Source organism: Narcine bancroftii, chromosome 12 (assembly GCF_036971445.1).
Source record: "Narcine bancroftii isolate sNarBan1 chromosome 12, sNarBan1.hap1, whole genome shotgun sequence".
NCBI lineage: Eukaryota > Metazoa > Chordata > Chondrichthyes > Torpediniformes > Narcinidae > Narcine > Narcine bancroftii.
The window spans coordinates 76,763,164-76,771,347 of NC_091480.1; the positions used below are offsets into that span (position 1 = coordinate 76,763,164).

The 8,184-nt window shown below is 41.5% G+C and overlaps 1 pseudogene; it reads right to left on the reverse strand.

Moving 5' to 3' along the window:
* Positions 1–4,832: 4,832 nt before the first annotated feature.
* Positions 4,833–4,945, reverse strand: LOC138747811 (U6 spliceosomal RNA; annotated as a pseudogene).
* Between the last annotated feature and the right edge of the window lie 3,239 nt (positions 4,946–8,184).

Here is an 8,184-nt window from a genome sequence, read left to right on the forward strand (position 1 = left end):
GCGTGAGAGTCAGACCATTCACCTTTGACATTAACTATAGAAATATCAGATAAGCAAGAGACAGCGTATAGATGGCACCTTAATACATCACTGTTAAAGAAGCCAGAGTTGTGTAGCTTTGATAGAACACATAGGATAAATTTCTCCTCTGGGACACCCTCAAGGTGTATTTGAGAGGTCAAATAATTGGTTACACTAAAGCAGTCAAAAAGGAATACACAAGGGAGGTGGAAAAATTGGAACAGGGAATTACCTGTTCAAACAGGGAGTTTCAAAAATACAGCTCGGCAAAACAATATAAGGCTCTAACAAACAAAAAACTGAAAATCAACACACTTCAAATTTATAGTATAGAAAAGGCCATGATGAGATCAAAACAAAAATATTACAAATTGGGGGTGAGAGCCCATAAAGTCTTCTCTTGGCAGTTAAGGCCAGAACAGGCCTCAAAGACAAAACTGGAAATGACAGGATCTCGTATAAGCCAAGAGATATTAATGAGACCTTTAGGCAATTTTACAAAAACCTATATACGTCATAATTGGCAGGGAGGCCTGATAAAATCAATGAGTTCCTGTTGAAATTTGAACTACCAAATTTAAACCTAGAAGAACAGGAAGGGTTAGATCTGCCCTCCACAGGAGAAGAAATAGGAAAGGCATTGTGTTCATTACAGACTAACAAATCTCCAGGGGAGGATGGGTTCCCACCTGAGTTCTACAAGGAATTTAAAGATTTATTGATATCTCTTTTTATGGAGGTGTTAGATCAGATGATTGAGACCCATATCCTCCCAGAATCTTTTTCAACAACAATTATTACAGTGATCCCTAAAAAAGACAGGGATCCATTGAAACTGTCCTCTTACAGACCAACCTCATTATTAAATACAGATTATAAGATACTTGCCAAAGCCCTGGCGAATAGATTGGTGAAACATTTGCAGAAATTAATAAATAAGAATCAAGCAGGCTTTGTGCAAAAGAGGCAGGTGGCAGACAACATAGGCAAGTGGCTGAGCATAATGCATCTGGCACAGTCACGGCATGAAAGAAGTGAAGCTGTAGCCCTTGGTGCAGAGAAGGCATTTGACAGATTGGGGTGGGACTTCTTGTTCAAGATGCTGGAAGAATTGGGGCTAGTGCCAACTTTTATAAATTGGATAAGGATGTTATACCATGCTCCCAAGGCTAAAGTTGTGACCAATGGGCAAATTGCTTCAGCCTTCCCACTGTCAAGAGCCAGTAGACAAGGGTGTCCATTATCTCCAGTTCTATTCATATTAGCTACGGAGCTATTGGCTGAGGCCATTTGCCAGAATCCAGACTTCAAGGGATTTAGAGTATGCCAGGAGGAACACAAAACCAACCTGTTTGTTGATGATGTACTGATATAACCCAGTAAACTCGCTGGCCAGGCTGCACTCAACTTTGGAAGATTATGGAGAGGTTTCTGGGTATATGTTCAATTGGGATAAGAGCGAAGTTATGTCACTTACTAAGGGGATTATAGTCAAAATCAAGAGAATAGTCATTTAAAGTGGCCACAAAACAGGATCAAATATCAAGGAGCTAAGGTGGACAATAACCTAAATAATTTATATAAAGCTAAACTACACCCCCTTGCTCAAGAGAATTGAGGAAAACTTAAATAGATTGATGACCCTACCTATCATGCTGGTGGGTTGGGCCAACTGTGTTAAAATGAATGTGTGGCCAAGGCATTAAGGATGTGTACCTCTTTCTTGCCCATGGTGCTGCCCCAAGCATTCTTCCAGAAGTGATATTCACATGTTAGAAGGTTTCTATGAAATGACAAGGTAGCCAGGGTCTCTATGGAAAAGCTAACCTGGGGCTTTAGTCTGAGCAGATTAAAGTTACTAGACTTTAAGAAATATTATTGGGCAGCCCAGTCAAGGTGTATTGTCTCACTATTCGAGGGGGGAGGTGTACTATCCTGTACACAAATTGGTCTGCACCCAGTAGATGAAAAGGTAGCAGGAGACTTTACTTACAAATTAGACACTAAATTATTATCTGGTTAAAAAAAGACAGCCCCATATTAAAATACATAATTTTTATATGGAACAAAATTAATCAATACATAGGGTCTAAAGTGGGGCTGTCCCCAAAACACCCTGACTCCAAATAGATGAGTCACATTGACGATAGACGAGATCCCGGACACCTGGACTGTTATAAGTGGGGGCAATTAATGTCATTTGAGCAACTCAGAAATAAATATGACTTGTCAAATAAAACGTTCCTCTGCTACCTTCAGATAAGATCTTTTTTGAGGGACAAATTAGGTCCATCCATGACCTTACCGATGTGCAGTATATAGAGACCCTGATGAGAAAGGGGAACACAGGGAAGTTCATCTTGGTGATGTATTTCTTATTCCAAGCGAAATGCCCTAAACCAGGCCTTCACAAATCAAGTCAAAGATGGAAGTCAGGCTTGGGAACAACGATTGATGAGTGGTTCTGGTCAGATCTGTGTCGGAACAGCATGACCGCGATTATTAATGTACGGTGTAGGCTGGTGCAGTATAACTTTCTCCACCAGCTATATTCGACACAGCAAAAATTGAATAAGGCTAAAGCAGAAATTTCAGACCAATGTTTTAGATGTGGCATTGTGACAGGAACCTCTGTGCACGCAAACTGGACATGTGAGGCCCTTCTGGGTGGAACTAGGCCAAGTCATAGAAAAAAAATCATAGGCAAAGAATTCCCACAGGACCCAGAGCTGTTCCTGTTGGGAAATATGATGGACATAAGGCTGAAGATGAAGCTGTCCAAATTCCAAATCCAATTTGCAATAATCGCATTGACAGTGGCCAGAAAGAGCACAGTGGCTTACCTGGAAATCTGACTCTCACTTGGAATACAGAAATGCCTGGAGAAAATTACCTATAACTTAAGGAAAAAATATAAAACATTTTCCTAAAAATTTGGAAACTATATTTAAATTTTATTGGAACACAGTTATAGTGTGGATCTGCGTATATCTCACTGCCCTGCCTCCCCCATTTATCCTTCAACTGAGGGAAGGGTGGGGTGGGGGGGTCCATTCCATCCCAATCAAGAAAAGTCAAGAAAAATGTACCAGCCTGGGTGGCAGCCGTCAGGCCGTGACAAATCCCTGATGCGTTCCCTACCTTTGTTGTGGGTGTCTTGAATGTTGTGTGTAACTGTGGTCGGTTGTGTGGGGGGAGGGGGGAGGGCTCTGACTCAACGGCAAATTTTGTATATAATTGATAACTGTAATTTCTGATTGATTACTGGAAACTGTTGAAGTTCAAGTTTGAAACTTTATAAATAAAATATTCCAAAAAAATGCAGGGTATTGTCAAAGATTAAACGAACAAACCATTAACAGTGTTAAACAGGAAAGTCTACAGACACTGTGACTGTAGTTCAAACCAAAAGTGCTGATATTTTATAACCGATATTTTGGCCCTGAGCCCTTCATCAAAGTATAAGCAAAAAGCAGACAGGCTTTATGTATCTTCGTTTCTATGAACGTTGTGTAACCTGATGAGTTTCTCCAACACTTTTGTGAATTAAAACATAAGTAGTTCCTTTTTTAATAATGATACAGCATGATAGAAGGCTCTTCCAGCCCATGAAACCTGTACCATGCAATTGTACCCAATTAACTTACCAACCCCCTTCCATTTTGGAGGGTGGGAGGAAGCCAGAGCAACCAGAGAACACGAGACACATGGAGAATGTATAGAGGAAAGCGACATGAGGGTTAAAGATCAGTCATAATCTTAGCAAAAGTCGTAGTTAGGCACAGGAGACCAAAGGCCAACTTATCTTTAATTTATTTTGTTCTCTCTAGCTCCATGTCTGCCTGAAACCTCTTGAGTTTTTTTGCCTCTGGTCTCCGACACATTTATTCAGCACATATTCACTGCTGCCTCAGGCAATGAATTCCCTCCTGAAACCTCTCATCTTCTCTCATTTTTTCCACTTTAACTGAGCTTTCAGACAAGTTTTGTCTCGTGACTTTCCCATGAAGTGGCATGGAACATTAAAGAAATTGGTTCTATTGGATGTCATTTAAGCATGTTCCTTGGTCAGTTCAAGTTCACGTGTATTGCCAGATTATACCTGGCACAATGAGAAGAGTTCTTCTGCAAGCAATGCAGCAAGCCAACTCCAATATGCCTACAGAAATACAAACTAGAAGAGGAAGAGCGCAGTTACAGAGAATATAGTTAATGTAGGAGTAAGGGTTTTTCCGGTTTAGATTGGTGTTGATTATAATACATTATATCACAACACATTAATTAATTAACCAAAATATCAATACATAAATGCAACTTGATTAATGCTTATGCTGGGATAGTTCCAAATAACTAAGGACACTGAAGGGGAGGGGCCTAGGATATGTGTGGCCTGGCAATGACAAGCCAAGCTGAAATTCCATTAGCCCTGACTAAGGACAGCAAGAGGCTCTGGAATGTGTGTTGCTGATCCTGGCTGATAACTTCCAAAAGTCCCGTTTCTCTCTAGAGTCATGTGATTTACAGGAATTAGGGAAATCGAAACTGTAAATTTATAATTTTTTTTAAATTTAGACATACAGCATGGTAACAGGCTATTTCAGACCACAAGTCCATGCCGGCCCAATTTACACCCAATTACACCCCTAGTATGTTTCAAATGTGGGAGGAAACTGGAGCCCCCGGTGAAAGCCCACGCAGACATGATGAACGTACAAACTCCTTACAGACAGTGCGGGATTCGAATACCGATCCTGATCACTGGCGCTGTAAAGGTTTTGTGCTAACTGCTTCGCCAACCGTGCTGCCCCTGAAAAAATATGGAACTCTTCACGGATTTGCATGTCATCCTTGCACAGGAGCCATGCTAATCTTCTCTATATCGTGCCAATTTTAGTATACGTGCTGCCAAAGCCAGTAAAAATACCTGAGGACGGGAATATGTCTGCGTGATTGGTCCATAATTTGGTGCATCATGTAGATGGACATTGCATAGCTTAATGCTGATGGGATCAGGCTTGCTGCCTAGGAGGTAACTGTTTTGAGAATAGTTAATGTCAGAGAGTGTTGGAGATTTCAACCCATGCATTTGTACGTACATGGAGCTCCTCAATCCTCTTCAGAGGTGACAATCCTCCCACAGGCCTGTGCATCAAATGAAGGGAATTGGCTGAAGAAAAGTCCGAGTTCTTCATTCCTCAGGAGAGTAAACTGCAGATTGGGACCTCACCCCAGAGCCTGGATCGAGGATTGACACTGATCCTCAACAAAGGCAAATGATCAGTTGGTAGCGTGAGAACAGTTTTCTAGGGTTCATTCAGTAGTGTGATGGCCACAGGGAAGAAATTGACCAACAAGCAGTGAATTAGGAAGTGGGTTAAACACATCCAGTGTAAAGCAGGTGTCTCAAAATGGAGTTTGAACTAGTGGCTGAGTTTCCATGGATAACATTTTGTTAATCTTTGAATAATTAATTCTGAATTGAAGACTATCATACTTCACTACATAGGAAATAGACAAAGTGTGTGTGTGTGTGTGTGTGTGTGTGTGTGTGTGTGTGTGTGTGTGTGTGTGTGTGTGTGTGTGTGTGTGTGTGTGTGTGTGTGTGTGTGTGTTAGCGTAGTAGTTCACACAGCGCTGTTACAGAGACCAGGAGTTTGTATGTTCTCTCTGTGCCTGCGTGAGTTTCCTCCGAGTGCTCCAGTTTCCTCCGAGTGCTCCAGTTTCCTCCCAGCATTCAAAACGTACCAGGGGTTGAAGGTCAATTGGGTGTTATCGGGCAGCATGGGCTCGTGGAACGGAAGGGCCTGTTACCAAGCTGAATAGTCTGTAAGGTGCTGGAGAAACTCATCAGGCCATGAAGCGTCCATAGAAATTAAAAGGCGGTCGAGATTTCAGGCCTGAGCCCTTGGCAAGAATCTGGGAAAACAGGTAGATATCGAAATGTTGACTGCCTTTTACTTCCTATCATTGCTGCATGACCTGCTGAGTTTCTCCAGCACTTTGGTGTATTGCACGTCACCCCAGCATCTGCAGAGTTTCTTGTTAGGCGCCTTATACAAGGAAGCACTAACTGTCTGCAAGATACTTTGTGAGGCTGCAGGAAAGGTGCTATGTAAATGAAAGCTCTTTCTTTATTAGCTTTGGAATCTTTAAAAAGCACCCTCTATCCTCAAGGACCTCCACCACCCAGGCCATGCCCTCTTTACTCTGCTACCATCAGGGAAAAGGTCCAGGAGCCTGAAGAGGAGCACTCAATATTATTTATTTTATGTAATGTTGTAAGATGGTTATAATATGAATTCTTGCACGGTGATGCTGGAAAACACCAAAGCAAATTGACCACAGCCGCTTCAACATTTCCTGTGCAAAAGCATCATCTTGTGGAGGTGTCAGGAACAACAAAGGCAAAGCTACAAGCTCAAGGTAATGGCCTCACACCATATATATACCAAGACAATGACACGTTTTTCTTTGGAGCTGATTTACTTCCCATATGGTCTTTGCAATGATTAGATTTTTGTTCTTACCATGTTCCGAGATTGAAAATTGAAAGCTTTTTATTTAAAGTCAATAATCTCAAACTATCATGGATTGATGTCCAACTCTAGTGATCCGAGCATGAAATCTGGATGTACCTTCCTAGTGAAGCAGGCTAAAGCTTCATTGCTACTTAGATGTAAAATTGCTTGGGCTTTTTGGGAGAGTAGGTTTTCCTAGAGGGAAACCATCAGATCACTCCATCCAGATGCAAATTTACAGCAATACAGCCTGGTCTTGTACTTGTCTTTATCCTGAGTGAGAGCTGCTTCGTCTGAGTGACAATGGGTCTCATACAATATTGAACAGAGAACTTCAGATGGATGTAAATGATCCTGTGGAACTCTTTAGAGATGAGCAGTCAACCCATACCAATGAAAGATGCCCAGAGCCGAGTATTTGGTATTAGACAGGTGACTCACAGCTAGGTCAAAGAATCAGGTATCAAAGAGGTGTCTGAATAGAAGAAAAAGGCGATAGGTTCTGGAGAGGATTCAAGAGCAAGATCCAGACGGTTGAAAGCATGGATTTCAACAGAGAGGAATGGAAGAGGCGTGGTGATCTCGGACATTTGTATGGATGGAGGATATTAGAGAGAATGGGAGAGGACAAGGCATGGAAGAGTGACAGTAATTATAGATTGTTGTCTATGTATGATTCAGTGGGCCCAGAGGTGATGGTCTTTGCCTGCAAGTGGAGATGCAAGCAGCAAGGTTTTATATCACATCTGTTACCAGTTACCATCATTGGACAAAAAGGAATTGAATGAAGGTGAGGAAGCTGATTAAATGTACGTGCTACATGTGTTTTTCATTCCCAGATGAAAACCTTACAAATCCTTCGCCAGATATCAAGCAGAGATGGTGTGGAAATGGCATTTCACTATGTTATTGCACAGAGGCTCTGAAAAATCTTACCACATCCCTTTATCAGATGGGATACCATTTCCATTAAGAGCAGCCGTTTGCAATGAAATAATCATGTTCTGGTATAATTTTCAGCTTTGATTATCCTGTAGCGTGATACATTTCACAATCCAATTCTTTCAGTGTGCATGCTAATTAGCAGTGGTAGGAAAGGATATATTTCTGATCTCTTCACGAGGACCACAAGCTTTTGGAATTAATGAGACCATTTAAATAAACTCTGCCATGGGGAACTCAATTAATTGGAATCATTTGTTCATTGTGTTGTTCCACTTTACCCCATAAAAACTAAAAAAGCTGGATTCACTTGCCATTTCTCTAGAGTTGCAAAGTTAGCACTAGTCTTGCATTTCAAACTTTCTTATCACATGGTGCACCCCCCAAGACTACAAGGGGAACTTTCCACATCCAGCTCCATTGTCTCATTCATTCTCTCCAGAAACTGTCTCCATTGCTCCATCTGTATCAGAGTGGAAGTAATCGTCCTGACTTACTTCATGCCCTTAACCTTTTCAATTCAATATTGTGTCTCCTGTGACTACACCTGGTGCAGGTCACTGAGTGCATTTATGCTCCACATCAATGTCCTCTGGTGAAACGATGGGGACAAGTGTTCGCGCAACATATAAGGACAAGAAATGAATCTCAGAAGCATAAGAGGTTATGGACCCAAGCGCTGTAAAATGGAATTAGTGCAGGT